The sequence below is a fragment of the Chlorocebus sabaeus genome, chromosome 15 (genome assembly GCF_047675955.1).
Source record: "Chlorocebus sabaeus isolate Y175 chromosome 15, mChlSab1.0.hap1, whole genome shotgun sequence".
Classification (NCBI taxonomy): domain Eukaryota; kingdom Metazoa; phylum Chordata; class Mammalia; order Primates; family Cercopithecidae; genus Chlorocebus; species Chlorocebus sabaeus.
The window spans coordinates 87,407,920-87,428,612 of record NC_132918.1 but is presented as its reverse complement, the minus strand read 5'-3'; the positions used below and the strand labels follow the sequence as shown (position 1 = coordinate 87,428,612).

The following is a 20,693-nucleotide window of genomic DNA, read 5'->3' as shown; positions in this document are numbered from 1 at the left end:
ACCATTCCCCATACCTGAAAAAGTACTTAGTTGGGTACCTCCACTCAGCCCTTGGAGCTCAATTCAACATTTACTTCTTCCATAAGGCTTCCCTGACTTCCCTCTCCTTATATTATGCTTTTTCTTTTCTTTTTCTTTTTCTTTTTCTTTTTTTTTTTTTTCTTTTTGAGATAGAGTCTCTCTCTGTCACCCAGGTTGGAGTGCAGTGGTGCAATCTCAGCTCACTGCAACCTCTGCCTCCTGGGTTCAAGCAATTCTTTGCCTCAGCCTCCCAAGTAGCTGGGATTACAAGTGCCCGCCACCACACCCGGCTAATCTTTTTGTATTTTTAGTAGAGACGGGGTTTCACCATCTTTGCCAGGCTGGTCTTGAATTCCTAACCTCGTGATTCACCCACCTTGGCCTCCCAAAGTGCTGGGATTACAGGCGCCAGCCACCATGCCCGGCCATGTGATGCTTTTATACAACATGTACCTCTCCTGCTCACAGATGCAATCTCCCATTTAACTTATATGATTTATTCCCATCTGTCTCTCCTACCACTAGATTGTAAGCTCAGTGGAGGCAAGAACCAGGTCTGCTTTTGCTCACCATTGTATACCCAAGCCAGTGAAATGCTCAGCACATAGAAGGAAATTGCTAAATATTTGTTGAATGAGTGATCCAAGAAAAATGGGACGATTCTGATTCTAGGAAGGGAAGATTAAGGTGTGGCTTTAAAAGGACCTTTATAGGAAGTTGCATTACATGCAGAAAAGTTTGATGTTCTTTTCAGCTCCCCTGAGGATGGGTAAAAGAGCTCTGCATTGTGTTAGACATAAAGAAATATTGGGATGAATTACCAGTAGATGCTCTAAAATCTATATAAAGAATACTGATAGTGTCAGAATGTAGGTTGACAGGAGAGAATAAAGGCTAGGTCAGTGAACTTCTGAAGGGGCCATTGTAGTAAATAAAGTTACTATTTTAATAAAAGCTTTAGGCGATTTTAAATTCCTGCTTGAGTCTTTGACTTAAATCCAAATCTGATTGTCCTTTATAATATTCCATAAGAATGTGGCAAAGGCAGTCAATCCCATGTTGGTGATACAATGTCTTGGATAATTCTCAGAGACCCACTGCAAACTGCAAACTAGTATCTGCAACTAGGTCCGTATAGTTAGTGTTGCAGTTCAGGACAAAGTGGGGGCTTACCCACACTTCATGACTCCCCCGTAGAAACTTTTGTTTTACATTCAGCCCTGTAGAGGTGCTTCTCTCAAGTCAACCTGTTCTGTTTCAGTTCTTCTGAAACCGGGGGGCTTTGTAAAGCTGGGGAGGCTGAGAGACTAAGAGGCTTTGATATGTGGAAGCACACGCATACTGACTTCCTTGGTCACACCAAAAAATGCCACTGCTACTGGTCAAGCATGAATGTCGTTATTGGAATACTCACAAATCATCGATCTTTGACGTGAATGTTTCTTTCCTTAGTGGTGTCTGCCTGATTATAGCAGCGAACCTGGTCTCTTGTCTGGGTACTCTTCTCTGGCTTTTAGCCTTCGGAGGCTGGAACAGAAAGAGGTTTATTAATTAGTGATTTCACTGCACTGGCACCAGGAAATACGAAGATCAGGAATCCTTAGTTCTGCCTCTGCACTGATAAGAGGAGCCCAATCTATTTTCCTGCATTCCTGAAGATGGCTTCTTCTAGATTGGCTATAAGTTTCCAGGAAGGCTTAACATCAGAACTTTGTATCAGTTTATACCTTCTCCAATTAATTTCAAAGGTGATAAGCGCAAGCCTCAAGTCGCATACATGCAAACAATGCATATCTTTGTTCTTAATGATTTTAACATCTGGATGAGAGGTAAGAGTAGAGGGTCATGAGCTATCATTGTAAAGTTAGAGGAATGAAGAAGAATCAAAGGTGGTAATAATATTCATTTAGAATCAGAGATGCTTTTATAGCACATTTGAGATTTTTTAAAGGGCAATAGGATCTCATCAATGGGTGAAAATGAGTAAAATCATATCCTTCAGTTTCAGGTGCCTATGTGATAACTTGCAAAATATGTACAAAAGGCAATTGAAAATAAGAGACTCAAGCTCAGTATATTTGCAGATGTTCAAGGAAAAAAGTTGGATTCATCACTACAGAAAGGACTTTTTTAGTCAGTTGAGGGGATATGACTGCCAAAGAAGAACAGAATTCAGAGAACACGTTTATTCAGGGACAAAAGAAGGAAGGAGAGGCAGGAAATGAAGCTATACAAGGGAGTGGGCAAAGAGTAGGAGGCAGGCCCTGATGCCCAAGGAAGCTGGAGACTTTAAGTAAGAGGGAGTCTCCAATAAAGCTTCTAGATTATGAAGAAGCTGAAGGAATAGATTTGGAACTGGGAACTGGGGGTTACTAGCAAGTAATTTGTCACCTTTTTTTTTTTTTTTTTTTGAGATGGAGTCTTGCTTTGTCGCTCAGACTGGAGTGCAGTGGTGCAATCTTGGCTCACTGCAACCTCCGCCTCCTGGGTTCAAGCAATTCTCTGCCTCAGCCTTCTGAGTAGCTGGGACTATAGGCGCCCACGACCACACCCGGCTAATGTTTTGTATTTTTAGTAGAGATGGGGTTTCGCCATCTTGGCCAGGCTGGTTTTGAATGCCAGAATCTCATGATCCACCCACCTTGACCTCCCGAAGTGCTGGGGTTACAGGTGTGAACCACGGCGCCTGGCCAATTTGCTCACTCTTACACATTCCGCTGACTTCCTTAAAACTTCTGGCTAAAGGGCAATGCTACCTCTCAACTGGTTCTTTACATGAATAGCATATTTTGTTAGTTCCTTGTATTTGATGAACTTCTTTAACAAAGATGGTAGTATTTCTATTTTCCTAATGTTTTTGAGAGTGGTGGTGGTAGTTTTTTTTTTGTAGTCTTTGCAGTTCTATCATCGGCCCTTCCTCTAGTCGCTAGCCTTTTATTTCCTCCATTTTTCCAGAGTTCTCCCTGCTCCCCTCTGCTTACTTAACTATGCCCCTTCTACCCGGCTTCTCTTGCTACAAGACATTTTAAGGAATTACACACTATTCATTCACAAGATGCAATTCAGACTATAGCACTCTCATCCTTAAACACCTCCATAGCCTCTGATTTTTAGAAAGAAAAGCCTGAGTTTCTTGGCACAGCATAGAGTGAGCACTCAAGAAATTTTTTACCTAGATAATTTAATACATTAATCTTTGTGTCCTTTAACATCTTCCCACCTCTGTGTTCTCTAGCACTGGAACACAGTCTGTGTTGAGAAACAGCACTTTGCATATAGTCAGCTACCCAAAAAAGGGGGCTGCATTCTAGTTTTTTCTGGGAATGCTACCTTAAGCGTAACTTTACCTAGAATTTCAGTCTACAGGGCAAGAAATCGTTGATCAGACAGGCTCTTCAGAAACATGTATAATCCTCAAAGTATCTTGAACATGCAGTTATTTTGGGAAAGTGACATTGTGTAATCTAACCCAGTGGCTGTCCAACCTGGATACACATTCGAAACACCTGGAGAGCTTTGTAAAACTACCGAAGTCAAGGCCTTGTTCCAGACGAATTAGCTTATTCATGATCACTCCTTTACAATGGAGGTTTTCCCAGTGTGGGTCCTACATCAGCAGCATCAGCAGCACCCGGGAGCTTGCTAGTACCAAAATCTCTTGACTCCACCTGAGACGTTTCGAATGAGAAATCTGGAAGTAAGGCCCGGCGATCCACGTTTTACTAAGCCCTCCACTGGATTCTGCTGTGTATGACTGTTTGAGAACCATTAATTTACAGCACTAAGCTCTGACTCTCAGTACCACTGTATCCCAGGGGCAAAGCTAGGCACGAAGGAAGGGGAGTGCTCCTCTCTGCTGTGGTACCGCTCTACAACAAAGTGTCTAATTTTTGGCCCAGGAGGCTTCTCGTCTTTACTAATTTAAGTGGGATCACCATCTACAATGGGAGTGAGCTTCTTGAAGACATGGACTATGACAATATCATCCTGAGGTCACATTCTTCTGTTTCCTTCAGAGCTCCAACCCCTAGCACAAGGCCTGGAGTGAAGCGAGTGTTCAGTAAAGATAAGGAGAAAGCTTTGAGGAATGCTGGGACTAGCCGAGAGAAGTAGACATATTCATTGTGGTGTGTTGGTTTCCTTAAATTGTGTTGTTTCAAAAAATATTCTTCAAAATAAAGATTCTTTTTAAAAATGCCAGGGAATTGTAAAACCTGGTTAAGCAAATGTTATTTATCATTTATGCTTCTGAAAATGTGATAACAAGGCTTAGCATGGTAACACATTGAAAATTACTCCGCACTGGGAAAATGATAGAAGCAGATTGTATCATCAGAGCCCAAACAGAAGAACAGGAGAAGAAATGCTTATTTTGATTTAGGCTTGATATATTTTATCAGAAAAGCAAAGGTGTTTCATCCTTCAGAGTAACTTGCCTTTTAGAAAACATAGAGTTTCTGAGAGAGAAAGACCTAAGGAAGTTACTAGGTACAGAAGACAAACGTGAGGCTCAGGAGGCTCATGCACAGCCCACTGGCCGAGCAATGCTGTTCTGGGACCGGACATTGGGTTTCCAGTGCGTCATCTGTCATACCACATGGTCAAAATGGGTCGCCAACTTCCCAGACCTTGCAAGTTCAGGACATCACCAAGCTGGGGATTATCACAGGGAGCAGTCCTGGGAGTAAGAAGCCAGATGGCCAGGCTCTTTTAGAGGCTTTTGCTAAGATCTCCTGTCTCTTTTAAGTGGTTTTCAATTTCAGAATTAAAATTTTTACTGTATTTCCTTTAGCAGTAATTAAAAATTCATTCTTCATTTAGCATTCGAAGAAATAAAGTTAGTTTTTTTTTTTTAAACTAGTGTTGGACTAAGTGAAAAAGATCTGAGATAAACCCAGAATATTCCCCCAACTTCACAGCCTTGAATGTTCTTCTAAAGCTTTCTGATTTGTAGTTTAAAGTAGAAAATAGAGACTTTATGCTTTATAGATCACAGAACATTGGAGCAGCTGTAAAATTACTTATCCTGTTGAGGAAAATGAGACCAAGATGGGGACAGGAGCTGGAGTTGTCCAAAGTGTCAAAGACAGAATAATTGTGAAAATGGGACCTAAAGCCAATTGTCCTGACTTTTTCTTCCATGCTCTTTAAACCCTTCGATGGCTAAGATAGCATCACTGAGAAACATGCTCCTGGACCTGAAAAGCAGTTGGATAAAAGTACTACTACCCCAATTAAATGGATAGAGAGGCCATCATGAGTTAGATTATCTTTCTTGTTTTTTTTTTTTTTTTTTTTTTTTTTTTAAATATCCTGATCATAGGGGTTTTAAACTAACAAACAGCATTCTGGGGGAAACGCTTTGAGACTGGCTTTTCGACCACAACAGAGTCAAACTGTATTTTGAGTAGCACAGCTACTCCTTATGGTACTTAAAAATCAACTCTGTGACTCAATTTTATTCCTAAAGACTCTAACTGTAATCAAGTAGAACAAACAAGAGACTCATCGCAGAACACTTATTTCCTTTCCTTTCTGCCAGATATATACACACGCACAGACACACACACAGGTATACCTGCACATGTACACATGTGCACATATGCCTGCCCACACACATGCACAGTCTCAAGCTTGCTCCTATGGCAGTCTGTGTAGCATACTGGTAAAAGGTGTGAAGGCAGGATTCAGGCTTCCTGAGTTCAATTTTACCTATGCACTTCCCTGGCTATGAGACTGGGCAGTTATGTAACCTTTCCATGCCTTATTTTTCCTATTCCACAAAGAGCTTGATCTGTCTCAGTTTTTCAAGGAAATACTGATGTCTTTCACTTCCCCTGAACAGAGGCTAATCAAGCCACAGCTTCAACAGTTCCTCACTTGTCCAGCCCCTTCCAAGTTCTGGGAGAGGCTCCCAGAGGTCGTTCACTTTTTTTTTTTTTTTTTAATTTGCAAAAGTGAGAATTTTTTTTTTTTCCCCACAATTGGTTAAGGTTGCTACATTTTTCTACTCGGCTATTGATCAGTTTTCCTCTGTTTAAGGGTGGTAGCGTGGTCATTGCCAGTTTTGGCTCTGGCTGAGAAGAAGTTGAGTTGGGGATACATTAGCTTGGTTTTGGTAGGATTGTCATTTATGTTTACAGTCACTTACTAGTAAGTCATTGCCAGCCCTCCTGATGTCAAAATAGCCAGAAATACTGCAGTTGCCCACTGTGCTGACTCAGTGTGGGGCAGGACACAAAACTGCATAGCAAGAGATTGAACCATGCTGTGAACACACCCCATGGAGAGGCGAATTGCACAGGAATTAATCGTGGAAAATTATTCCACGTTTCACAGCTCGTACGTGAAATATTTGAGAAACCAAGGAAATTGAGTTTGTTTTAAAATCAAATTTGATGCTAGTCCTCAATATTTACATGACACTAGCAATAATGAGTGGTAAACCTGAATTTAACAATTCTTAAGTTTTCACAATTAAAAATAAGTTAGTCACCCTGGAGGCAAGATTGATAATCTATTTTATAGAAAATATTGTAACATGTGTGTTATAGGATGAAAACATTTACAGACAAAAATGGTAAAGAAAAGGTATTAAAGCTGTGTCTGAATTTTGTGATGTTAATTGTTCAAATGTGCGATTTGGTCTAAATTCTTTTTCTTACATTTAGTAAATGTTTACCTGGTAAGTAACTTGATATTCATAATTTTGTATTATTTTCTTTAAGGAGAGTTTCCCAAATTACCTAAGCTTCAGGCCACATAAAACTTGTTTGTCCTTCTGCAGTTGACTATTTGTAAGAGGTGAAAGAGGACACTTGGGGCCTGTTTTCATCTAAAACGAGGATCAGGACAAGATTACTGCCAAATATCTTTAAGGACCATTCTGTATCTAAAGTACTGTGATTCTGTCTTCTCAGCACAATGACTAGGGTGCTAGGGTCCCTGGGGTGCTCTCAAAAAGAATGAATCTAAGAATGATGAATCAATGCCCTTTCTAGGAATTCCCTGGATAGAACATATGTGTGCGTTGGAGCGAGGGGTAGGAGAAGATTGATGACAGCTGGATTCTCAGATTGATCACGTTTGATGATCTGACGGGTACCATTCCCTAGAAATTGTGTGGGAAATCAGATTAGGTGGTACCCTCAGGGAATTCACCAATGCTACAGACCACCCTGACTCATTTCATTTAGGGAAGTATAATAGTTCTTTCGTGCTGCATAACAAATTGTTAGTTAAAACAGCATATGCTCATAGCTCAGTTTCAGTGGGCCAGTAACCTGGACACAGCTTAACTGGGTGCCCTGCTCAGGTTCTCACAAAGCTGCAAAGTGTTTTCCATGCTGTTGGTTCTCACATAGAGCTCAGGTCCTCTTGCAAGTTCATTCAGGCTGCTGGCAGAATTCAGTCCCTTGTGGTTGCAAGACTGACAACTGACATCCTTTTTTTTTTTTTTTTTTTTTTTTTTGCTAGATGTCAGTAATGCTTTCTCAGTTCCTACAGGCTTCTCTCAGGACCTTGCCCCATGGCCCTTCCCAGAGGCAGTTCACAACATGACAATTTCTCCTTTAAGGCCATTAGGACTCTCTCTCTGATCTGCTAAGGACGGGTCTTATACAGCATAATCCAGAGAGTGGTATCTCATCATATTCATAGTCCTACTTATGTCGAAGGGGAGTGGATTACACAGGGTGTGCATTCTAGGGGATGAGATTCTTGGGGCCATCTTAGAATTCTGTGTACAACAGAAGGGAAGGGCAATATTATTTTGAGTACCAACAGGATGCACTTATGTTTATTTATTTATTAGAATAATTTTGAGATAGTTGTGATTATCTCATTTTTCATAAGTAAGAACCTAATGTTGGAGAAATCAAGAAATTTGCCCAGAGTTAGAGAAGCTGAGTCTAAATTTGAATCTGTGTCTATTTGACTTGACAGTCTGGTCTTTTTAACATTCCACCTGGCCTCAGGAATTGATTGTCTGTCTGCAGAGAAGAGCATTTAATGACCTCTCTGACCACATCAGGTCAAATGGAATATACAATCACCTTGTGATGCGTCCTGACGCTCGTAAGGGATAGGATCTTACAAACATAATGTGCCCGTTTAATCAGAGCAATTCATATGGTGCAGTTTGAATGTTAGGCTTCTTTCTCAACAAAGTTTCAAGTTGTCCATCTTTAAAATTTCAGTTTAATTCATGAAATATTTCCTGTGTTTCCCATATGAAAAGCAGTGGATAAAATAAAAATTAATAAGGAAGATGTTCTAAACAATAATTTATATAAGAATCCTCATGGTAGAATAGACAGATCACTGAATAAGAATCTGGAGACTTGAGCATCCGTGCCTCCATTTACCAATGACTTCAACTTTCTTGCTCTCAGTTTCTCTCATCTGTAATACTTGTAAGGACACCTGTGAGGATCAAATGAAATAATTGAGGGACAATATTATAAACTGCAATTATTACAACCCAAGTTTTATAGGCTAACACAGGGCTATGCAGGGTGCTACAAAAGCACGAGGAGAGTGAAGGTTATCTCAGGGAAGTTGGAGAGATTTATTGGATGATGTTGATCTTTGAGGGATCCTCTTGTGGATTCCTGAGTAGGGATTAACATTTTCCCCTGGCAATTTTTCACCTCTGAGAGTATGTTTCACAGTGATGTACCATAAAGATGGGAATCTTGACCCTCTTATTATTACCACGGCCTGCCATTCTTTGATTAGAATAGACATTCTTAAAATTCCATGGAGGCCCGGTGTGGTAGCTCACACCTGTAATCCCAACACTTTGGGAGGCTAAGGTGGGAGGATTGCTTGAGCCCAGGTGTTCAAGATCAGTCTGGGAAACCTAGGGAGACACCATCTCTACAAAAAATTTAAAAATTAGCCATGCATGGTAGCACACCCCTGAAGTTCTAGCTACCTGGGAGGCAGGGGTGGGAGGATCACTGGAGCCTGGGAGGTGGAGGTTGCAGTGAGCCGAGATTGCACCACTGAACTCTAGCCTGAGTGTGAGAGTGAGACCCTGTCTCAAAAACAACAAACAAAAAACGGAACCAAAAAACCAGTATTCTAGTGGAAACTTAAAAAATTAATGTTAGCAGTAATTCACTAGCTGCTTCTGCTGCTATAGACCTTAACAACATCCCCTTCATATACCACGCATTTTCGTGCTCACTTGTCCAGAAGCTTCTCTGCATAGACTTGCTTTGTCTTCTTACATATTATTATTTGTTTATCCAAGTGTACGTTGGAGAAATGAGTTTTTGGTTATCATTGTAAACCCTATTTTACAACTGTAAAATCTGCATTATAGAAAATGTAGAAAATACACACAAATACAAAGAAGAAAATTTTAATCTTTCATAAATCACCAAATAGGGAGAAGCAGTATGGATATTTGCAGTTTGCACATCCATTCTTTATGTATTTGTATAAGTGCATATTTCCTCTATACACATCTACATAACATACTTCTTATATGTACTCATATATAAGTTGTCATACATATGTGCAATATACAATTTTAAATGAAATTGAGATTATATGTATTGTATAGTTTTGCATTCCGCATTTTCTCATACTATATTCTATTCCCGTATTTTATTTTATTTGCTAATATGATTTTTTAAAACTGCTCCATGTTTCTTCATGTAAATAGCATACTTTTTACCTCTTCTACTTAAAAATTATTTTGGTTGTTACCTTTTCACAATTTCTCTTACATAATCCAAATTATCTTTGAAAATAGCTGAACATGTCTTACCTCTCATGTACCATACCTACCTCAATGTGCCTAGCCAGTTATGGTCTTACCTTTTGAAAACATGGCAAGAGAAAGGCTCATTTTAAGTTGTATTTCTAGAATGCCTCTTATTCTTTAAGGTCTGGCTTTACTGTCATTCCTTCCTTCATATGAATCAATACTCCCACAACACTTTGAACAGGATTGCATTTGGTTTATTCTGCCCTGTAGTACACTTATTTATTAGGTTCTGTTACCTCCATTAGACTCTCAGCTACTTAAAGGCAAAAGTCATCATTCATTTTCATATCTTTGTTAGCACTTAGGACAGCTCCTGGTACATAACTGGTGTCAGTAAACATTGAAAGACGGTTATTGAAATAAGTCCCTTGAAGAATGGGAATTAAGAGGGAGGTGCCACAGGTAAGCAGACCTGGTCTATGTGGTGCTGCCCAGGTGAGAGGTGATGGAATGCCTGGATAAAGGGTTACCAGTGGGAATAGAAAAAAGATGACAAAAAGACATGTGGAAATAGCATAATGTACGTGTGTATTGATACATGTGTGCTGTGGTTGGGGTACATGAAGGAGAGACTATATCAGAGAGGATGCCCTGTTTTTCCTATTTAATGACCTGGTGAAGGTTAATGCTGTTATCCCAGCTGTTATTTGATAAGCAATGGGACAAGTTAGGCTGATTTGACATGCTGAGTTTAGTATTTCAAAAACATTTCTAGATAATAGAAGGCTTATGTAAGTCGAAGTTTAGATACAAGTCTATTTTACACTTTATGATAATACAAGTCATCATTGGAGAAACACTTGGTACTTGAGTTGGGCAACTTGACCTTCCAACCCCAGGATTCTGTGATTCTATCAGAATTGTTTTCCATTGAGCTGGTTTTATATTTTGAACTGATTTTCCATGTCTCCCTGTCATTTTTCATTACAGGGAGTAGAATCACAGTATAAAAGGAGTCTCTTGGTTTTCTTTAGTTTTCTAGTCACATTGGCAATAGAAATATAAGAATAAAGTGCTATATGCTTTTTAAATTCTCCTTCACACGTTTTCTTTTTAATACAGCTTTACCACCAGGGACTCCAGCTATTTTGTTTCTCCCCTTTAGCTAGGATCTAATCAGCTCCTTTCTATTTTGATTTCCAAGAAAATCAACCTGATACAAACTGTAAATTGAAAGGTTTCACCTACAACTGCTTACAGGCACCACTGAAGTTTCTCTTTTCAGAACCCAGCTCCTGTGTAAGTAGGGCGAGCTTATCTCTGAGATTCGCTGTGGGTGGTAAAGGCCGTTTTTGCCTTTGTTAGAGTGATCCAAGTAATGTCGCCATTCAGATCTCATTTATGTTGGAGTTCTCAAGATAACTCATATCATCTGTTCCTTCATTCCTTGGCTTACAAGATATCTTCAAAATAATATCTGGTGCTTGGGGGAAGTGGGTGGACTCCGTTGTGACTTGAGGTTAACATGAAACCTCAGGTATCTCTTGAAATAGAGAAGAGTTCAGTGGAATTTAAAAATTGTTGATATTGAGCATAGACCCAATTGTTTGAAAAACTCAAAGATTGAGAAATTCAGATAGCAATTATGCTCCCAATACACTGGTTATAGTACAGAAGCAGGTTGCTGTATTCAGTATCAATAGGAGTATGTCCTTCCCTACCTGTGCTCACTAAGACCTATCCAGCACTACCCTCTTGACGGTGATGAAATGCCTTCCCTCATTCCCCCTTTCATCTCAGGGCCAAACTCATTACTTTATGCATAATAGGACCCCAATAAATGAATTGAATGTCTTCTAGCCAACTTGCTTATTACTTTGAGAAATATTTGTACATTGTGTAGTAACTATTTAGAGAGTGGGAATCAAAAACTAAATGGCAGGGGTGAGGTTGAAATAATTGCAGGCATTTTGTTTCAAAGAAGATCTAGTTCTTTATTTTTAATTGAGATAACACAGATAAACTTTACCATCTTCACTGTTTTTAAGTGTACAGTTTAGTAGTATTAAGTACCCTGTTGTGCAATGGATCTCCAAAACTCTTTCATCCTGCAGAACTGAAACTCTACCCACTGAACAACAACTCCCCATTTTTCCCTTATCCAGCTCCTGAAACCACCACCCTACTTTATTCTGCTATGGATCTGATGCTTTAAATGCCTCATACAAGAAGAATAATAGAGCATTTGCCTTTTGTGGCTGGTTTATTTCATGTGGCATAATGCCCTCAAGTTCATCCATGGTGACAGAATTCCCCCCTCGTTTTTTTTTTAAGGCTGAATAATGTTCCATTGTTTCTACATACCACACACATTTGGCTTATTGATTTATCCATCAATGGACATTTGAGTTGCTTCCACTTTTTGGCTATTGTGAATATGCTGCTATGAACATATGCAAGCAAAGAGAAGGCCAAATTCTTAAGGTAATTATAATACTTCCAAAATGAGCTTATCTTAAAATTGCTAATGCTATTTAACTAAAATAGAATAGTGGCAACAGAGACAATCATTTTATTACCATTGAAAATCTACTCTGTGTGGCTTTGAAGAAAGCATCTGGTCTATCTATACAGAAGTATATTTGTTTGTTTGTTGCAAAACATATCTTAAGGGCCTTTTACCTCATTTTCTTCCTTGATAGTCTTTTCTAGCAAAATACACCAGCTGCATTTTTTTTTTTCAGAACGGCATTAAAAGATATCTTCTCAAATTCAAAAATATTGTTATCCACTTGACCTCATTTGCAAAGACAAACAAACACCAATATGTAATCCAACCCTCATGAAAAGTAACATACATTGTAGTTTAAACAAAAATGCATCAATATCTAACCAGATTTTCTTTTTTCTTATTTTTCATGGCAGCCATCACGAAGTACACCTGGCCTTTTGGGTAAAGTACAGGCACACAGTTCTAGAGAAGGAGTAATGCATGTAGAAAGCAGAGAGATTTTGTAATATTTTTAAGATAATGACTATCAATACTTTATGCAAAGGAGAAACTGGAGGAGCATATAAAGGAAGACAAGGAGAAAGAAGAGAAAAAAGGGGGAGTGTTAGGAAAAGAAAGAAAGGACTGCATTTTTCTCAGTCCACTTCTTTTTCCAAAATACTGTAGTATAGAGGACAAGCTCCTCCTTCCATTCCATCAAAATACAGCTTGCTCTTTGAGTGATCCTTCACAAGCCAGTCTTTAAGTGGTGCCAGTGTGCTTTACAGTTTAAAATTATTAATCTGTGATGGCTGTTATAAATAAGGGCAGACGTCTTAAGCTTCATGAAGAGGTAAGTTGATGCTGTCCTCTTCCCTCATCTCTTCCAGTGAACTTACGTATTTCAACTCAATATTAATTTGTGAAGTACTCTTTTTTTTTTTTTTTGAGGCATTGTGCTACGTGTTTGGGGTGAGTAGGGTAAACATAGTTTTTGCCCAAAATAAATTCATGATCTAATTGAGAAAGCCAACATATATCAGTGTATAAATAAAAGTACATAAAAGTGATCCATGGGTCTTTAAGAAGGATGAATAAACTGACTGGAGGAATGAGAGAAGGTTTCAAGGAAAAGACGGCAATGGAGTTGGGTCAAACACAGGAGAAGTAATTCTAGACAGAAGGATTACCATGTGCAGACTCACGGAGCTTTCAAAGCATATGAAATACTTGAAGGAACAACCTCATATGCTTCATCTAAAGTTAAGGTGCTGGAATAATTGATTCATAAAATCCCTCCTTCTTTCTATTAGTTTGTAAAATATATAGTTTTTTTCTCTCATATTTTACTGTTTCAAAATCTGACATTGTCACCAGTCTGGAGAAGTATGGGATTATGCCCAAATTTGGACTTCCTTCTACCATCTTCTGAAGCATCGCCCAATTGTGAGAATCCAAGAGAAGAGTCACTGTCAAATTTTAGATCATTTGTATATTAATAACATCCCAAGCAGTGTTTTTTCTTTTTTCTTTTTTAGGATCCAGATACTCTATTTAATTTTTCAAATGGAAACTTCTCTGAATTATCTGTTTGACAAGCCAGGAGTATAAAAATCAACATCATTATTAGAGTGGCTGCTTTCAGACATAGTAATTTATTTCTCTTATTTTCATACATGTGAACTGTTTCCCCCTTCCCTTCTTCCTCTCCTGACTCTTCCCTCTAACACACCTTTAATTAAACTGAATGTTTCTAGAAGGAGGAAGTTAGATTCCCTGCCTTCTAGGAAATCATGGCCAAGTAGAGGAGATAGACACGAATCAATGTAATGCAAGGTAGGAAGCTGCTTTACCTATGGCAAAACCAGAAAGTGCTTTTGACATTCAGACTTGGGTGGCGGAGGGGAATCCTGTTAGGAGACCACAAGAAAGTTGCAATTGAGAAAGATCTTGAAGGGCTTGAATAAGAAAAGCATTTTCTACCTGACGCAACTTGCTACACAATATTAACATCCTTTGGTTTTGGTTGGCAAAGCACAGTTGAAGTTCTAAGACATTCTCAGTGGCAGGTTACCTGAGTGCCTTGAGTCTGCACTCTGATCTAAGCAAACACAAAATCAAGAGGATATTGTTTCAGATGCCGGCAGGCATGAGAAGAGGCTGTGTCCTCCATACCTACTTCTCTGCTGGTGGCTGCAGTAAGTGGCTCTCTCTGTGTTTCTTGGAAGTCACACAGACGAGTCCTGCTCCCTGCTGCCAAGTCTTAGTGACATTGATGCTCTGTCAGAACGGTACCAGGGAATGCACTTCAAGAGCCTCTCAGTATCTCCTTTTGAAAAATTTTTCTCTTTACACATCTTCCCAGAAACATACTGCTGGACAGTAAATGAAATGGTGTAAAAACCACTCTACCGCTATTTGTATTTATTTACCAAACGAAGTAAATGCCTACCATATTGATTAGAATTAACATCAGATTGTCCTATCCAGATAATGCAAATTACAAATTGAAATGTTCATGCTAATTTGAAAATTTATCTGTGTTTTAGGTTCACTGAGAACCTAGAGTATGTTTGGCACTACTACATACATCATGAGAAAGTGTTAAACAACTTACACTCTTCTTCTTCTACTCTTTTTTTTTTTTTTTTTTCTGAGACGGAGTCTTGTTCTGTCACCCAGGCTGAAGTGCAGTGGCAATCTCAGCTCACTGCAACCTCCACCTCCCGGGTTCAAGCGATTCTCTTGCCTCAGCCTCCTGAGTAGCTGGGATTACAGGCGCTCGCCACCACGTCTGGCTAATTTTTGTATTTTTAGTAGAGACCAGGTTTCACCATGTTGGTCAGGCTGGTCTCAGACTCCTGACCTCATGATCCACCTGCCTCGGCCTCCCAAAGTTCTGGGATTACAGGTGTGAGCCACCACACCCAGCCTACACTCTTCTACTCTTATAGTGCTCTACAAATGTTATTGAAAAGTCCCAGGAAAAAAAGCTAGCATTTATTCATCACATACTATGTGCCATAAACCGTGCCAAGTAATTACTATAATGTATTTTTGTGTAGCTCAAAATAATCATATCAGTAAGTATTTTTATTTCTATTTCTATTTCAAAGATGACTACCAAACTGAGAGACAGTAAATTAGTAATTAACCTACATTTCTACAGTTATTTACTTAAATAATTAAAATTTAAAATCAGGATTCTGATTACAAGTCAAACACTCTTCTACTCTTGAGACAGTTGGTTCTTTTAAATCCTGATACTACTTATGTAAGTGTCTCTCTTTCAAACATAGCTAAGGATAAAAGTAAATGTGCTCACAGTCTCTCTAGCTCTTAATATAGTTACTGGGGTGTCACCATCTTTCTTTTGTATTACACTTTTTATCTCCTACAACTCTCAAGTAATTTAGGAAGTTGATGAAGAATATTATTATACATAGTGGATTGCCATCATCTAAAATGGGGTCATCTCTAGGGTAAAATATAACATCTGTTTGAAGAGCTACACAGATTTCCAAATTTGAAGCCTAATATATTTTCAAAAGTAGCATTAAACATAATGCAGTGTTCCCTTGTAGCTTCCTGCCTCAGTTTTCACTTTATACCTGTATTTGTTCAATTTTAGATGAGTAAAGAAAAGGATGTGATATTTTTCCCTCTGATAATACTATGAGGCTCATCACTCCCTAGCCCCCTGCTGTGCTAAGGATGGAGACTAACAGAGGCCATTCCAGAGACCTCGTTGGAATCACAGATTATCAGTGCTAAACCAGACCATGGAGGGCACCATTTCCTCCCTCCTTTTATAGATTAGGGAACTGGAGCCTAGCAAGGGGAGGAAAAACCCAGGATCTTAGACCAAGTTAATGGTAATAGCAACACCAAATCCAGGTCTTACACTACTTGTCCCTTGCTGTGTGTTATGTATAGCCGTGGGAGAGTTTGTGGATATTTATATGTGTTTTTCTACTTGTGGAAACAGATAACTTTTCAATAACATTTGTAAAGAGGTATAAACTTGGTGAGAGTAAGTGTAACACCTGTGAACTTGGTCTCTTGGAGCTTTGTCTCACGTGCTATTTATATCCATTTAAGAAAGTTGTAGTAAGACAGTGTCATCCCCATATAATTTTAATGTATTGAAATTTAGTTTAATATTATTTAACTTTAATGTAATGAATGAATCTGATTACTACTCTGTTGTACCACATTTAACCCAATTACTTTCATTAAAAACTACAATAGTACTTGACTGTATAGATTAAATTCTATCACAGTTCTCTTAAAAAACTTTCAATAGCTCTCTGTTGCCTTTAAGATGAGGCACAAATTCCATAGCAATGCATTCTATTCGCTAGTGATTTGTTATGATTTCTATCATTTATCTCCACACGTCTTATTTTCTCGACCTAGTAAACTGTTAACACTCTCCAAACACTGTTCATTCATTTACTGTTTTGTTTGATTGATTTAATTTTATTAATCATGAGTTTGACACATGAAAAATGATAGTAAGACACATAGGGTCACTGCCCTGGAGGACATCCCCAGCCTGACATAACCTTGATGTTTGCGGAAGCACCTTTGTGCTTTTCCTTTCCTGTCTGTTTAGAAGGCCTTTCTCAGACTTATTCCTGGGAGACTGCATCCCACTTTTCCTTAAGTGAGCAGTTCTCATGTCACTCCATGGTGAAACCTTGTAAGGACCCTTCTAATTGAGAAGAGTGTCCTTCTCTCCTGAACATCTCAGCACAGAGCCTACCTTTCATTCGTATGTGCTTCATTCTGTTACTACATAAAATACCAGGTCCATCCACTAGACAGTACGCTCTAAGGAGAGAAATTATATTTTATTTCTTTATGTCTCTTATGTGATCAGCAGTTTGGCGTGTGGTAGGTGCCCAATGACTGAGGGATGGATGTAAAAGGAAAAGCACATAAATGCTTTGGTAGAAAAAGTTGGCAGGAGACCGCTTTTCTTCCTCTCTTTCACTAGTTCTTACCATAGCATTTTAAAATTTTATACACACATATATGCAATATACATATAAAACAACAAATATGTATATACAGGACAACTCACCTTGTATGCATCTTGTATGTAGTATGTATCATATTTTATGCATATATATGTATATTGTATATGCATAAAATTATACAGTGCTGAGGCAAGAAGACTGGTGAAGGGATAAAAAAAACATGGTCTATTGCAAAGTTTTATATTGGTAAATAAAGAAATTGGTAAGATGTAAAGATATATGTGTGTGTTTTTGTGTGTATGTCTCTCTGTGTGTGTAAGGCGAATTATTGCTAAGAATAAACATTGTTGTTTACAGACTCTCTTCCTTTGGCATGTGATTCCAATTATATATATTCAGGACAAAGGCAAATTCATATCTTCGTGAAGTTTTCCCTAGACTATAGTTGTTTTAAAAGATAACTTGCAGGTTAATGAATACCCTAGCACCAAGTTGCAAGTTTTGTGTTTAATTGAATCCTTGAAGGCAAGATGCACAAGGGGGTGAACTAATTAAAGAAATTAGTTATGTGACTATCAGATGCTGCAACATCTAAAACATATATTAAAGGCAACGCCTGTCTTGAAATTACCTGGTGGAGAAGATCCTGAGGCAAAGTTTGCATCCTGCCTTTCAGCTGCTATGTATTTTTGGCATGGTACACCAGATGTTTTGCAAACAGCACTACCTGGTGAAGAAAATTCTCATTAGCATTACAAATAATTCTGTATTTTGATGATACTTCTATGGTTACAAAAATAGTTATGACTCTCTTATCCTATGCAATAAACCAGTGTGAGAAATTCCTACTGTTCTAAAGAATCCTGTTTTATTTGAAAATAGATGTCAGATGAACAGGATCTGGGGAAGTGGCCAGTGAAGAAATGCTTAACTAATTGGGGACATTTTGGGGAAAGCATTAATAGTCACTTTTTTGAAGATTTTATAATTCATTTGATCTTACCTGAAACAAATTTAAAGAGGGCAGGGTGAAGTAAAGGTCCGAAGAAGAAAATGAATTTCAAATTTCAAAGATCAGAACTAGAATGCTAATGCAACCTTGGGCCACTTCCTCAGCAGCCTGAGCTTCTGCTTATGCAGCTATAAATTAGGCATATAGTGAATGTTGATAATAATAAGTAACTGTCTTACTGAGTGGTTGTGAGGCTTGAATGGGAAGCTTCTATAAACTGTCATTTTGTACATACTAGTTTTTGTTAGAACTTTTTTTAGAAGCCTAAAATGTAGTCTTTAATAGAAAAATTAAACCTTACACCAGAGAAACCACTGATGCTAGAATCAGGAGCCTAAGCTGTATTTCTGCTTAAGCTACCAAGAACTGTGTGACCTAAAGCATATTGCACCTTTCTCAGTCTTCAATTTCATAATCTTTAAAATGAGGGCATAAGCCTGAATAATTCTTAAAGTTCTTTCCATTTCAAGTATTGTATGTGGTGATTCCATATCTAAATCTTTGCATCTAAGTCTTTATCATGAGAGTCTGCTGTATTCATTTTGGAAATGATCTTAAGAAACAAAAAGTTTAAGCTCTTTGCCCAGGCGCTCTCAATAAGCTAACAGCAGTTATACATGAGAACGAAAAACCCGAGAACTTAGCGACTTAATGCTGTGTGAAGTTGCTCTTCTAGATACATACTTAGAAAATGGCTCCCTTAGATTGAATACTCCAAAAAGAAAATCAGAGGTTGGTATTTTATGCATATTGCCCATATAATTTCTAAAAACACTCACACATTTTAGTGGCTCCAGGAGAATTGGTTAGCAAAACTATACATACTTTCATTACACAAATTATGCAACAGGGGGCTCTCTAACAAAGAAGAAAATTAGTGAGCCACACATTTAGGCCTGATTCTGCTTCAGAAGCAGGATTAAGTCTTACTCACAGTTTTCGAGGAAGTGGACGTGAGATGCTGTGCGATTACAGGGCTCAGTTAGAATGATAAACTCACAGAGCTGTCAGTGTCAAGGCTTACTTAGAAGATTTTCATTCACATCGGGTTTTCCCACCCTGCCCAGCCACGTGCTTTCTTTTCATAGAGAATAAAAAAGAAGAGCTATCATAGCCATCACTAGCACCAGAACTAGCACCCTTCCTCCCCCACTACACTGGGACCACAGAACTGAAAGGTGATTCATCCATTAGTAAGAGGCTGAACCCAAACTTGCTGAGTTCAAATCATGGCCATTCCCTTTGATAGCTGTATAACCTTAACCATGTTACTTTTTTTTGTTCCTCTGTTTACATGTTGACAATAATACCAATGTAATAGGGTGGTTGTGATAATAAGTTGATACATATAAGTGCTTAGCACTCGAAAAAATGTTTGCTTTAAATATTATTGCCTTTATCCAGTTACAGAGAAGTGCTTTATGGCACAAGATAATGAGTCAGGTTTAGTTCTTCTGGGGACTGAGGGAATCTAGCCAATGGCCTAGGGAAAGCAGGATAACCAATGCTCTTTTCACTTTAGTTAACTACTCTGGAGTTACTTTGGAAGATAACAGAAAATGCTTCCTACTTTGTTTTGTTTAAGTAATATGATGTTGGTGAGCTCTATATTTAGAGTCATAGAATTTTAGAGTAGAAAGAGACCTTAGCAATCATCTGGCTAATCTCATTTTAAGAATAAGGAAATAGAGACCAAAAAAGAGGAATAATTTGTCCAAGGTTCTATATTGAGTAAGTAACATCAGAATAAAAATTCAGGTCAGGCTAGAAACAGGTCCATTAGAATATATTTCCTCTGTTGACTCTCCTCACTGTAGAATTACCTCATTCTTTTATCCAAATTATTACAAAACTGTTCATCAACAGTTATCTAAGATTTATTATCTATATAGAAATTGTACACAGGAAAAAAAATACCAAAAGCCAAAAGCCAAAAAAAAAAAAAAAAAAAACTAAAGCAAAAACCTTTGAAGTCCAACTATGATAGGGATAGCTTTATGTTGTTTTGGGCCATCTCCACAGTTAACAGACATCTTCATACTTCTTTCCTTCACCACCAGCACCACTTATTCAGAGATAGCGGAATTCCAATTGAACTAAAATTGGAGAACTTAGCAGCTTCAAGAGAGTTTCGTTGAGATGAGTCATTTATTCTTTTTTTTTTTATGATTAGACTCTAAGTTCTGGGGTACATGTGCAGAACGTGCAGGTTTGTTACATAGGTATACATGTGCCATCGTGGTTTGCTGCACCCATCAACCCGTCACCTACATTAGGTATTTCTCCTAATGGTATCCCTCCCCTGGCCCTCCATCCCCCGACAGGCCCTGGTGTGTGATGTTCCCCTCCCTTGTCCATGTGTTCTCATTGTTCAACTCCCACTTATGAGTAAGAATATGCAGTGTTTGGTTTTCTGTTCTTGTGACAGTTTGCTGAGAATGATGGTTTCCAGCCTCATCCATG

At 38.5% G+C, this 20,693-nt stretch overlaps 1 protein-coding gene and 1 long non-coding RNA gene across 3 annotated transcripts in view; one reads left to right on the top strand and one right to left on the bottom strand.

Annotated features, from left to right (window-relative positions):
- Positions 1-20,693, top strand: part of FGF12 (fibroblast growth factor 12) — a 585,431-nt gene that overhangs the window by 290,530 nt on the left and 274,208 nt on the right. The window lies entirely within an intron of this gene.
- Positions 1-20,693, bottom strand: part of LOC119625619 (uncharacterized) — a 51,131-nt gene that overhangs the window by 16,732 nt on the left and 13,706 nt on the right. The window contains exons 2-3 of the long non-coding RNA XR_005241784.2: positions 17,850-17,945; positions 1,436-1,548 (exon numbers count right to left, since the gene is read on the bottom strand). This is a non-coding gene — a long non-coding RNA (uncharacterized lncRNA). The remainder of the gene's footprint in view (positions 1-1,435; positions 1,549-17,849; positions 17,946-20,693) is intronic.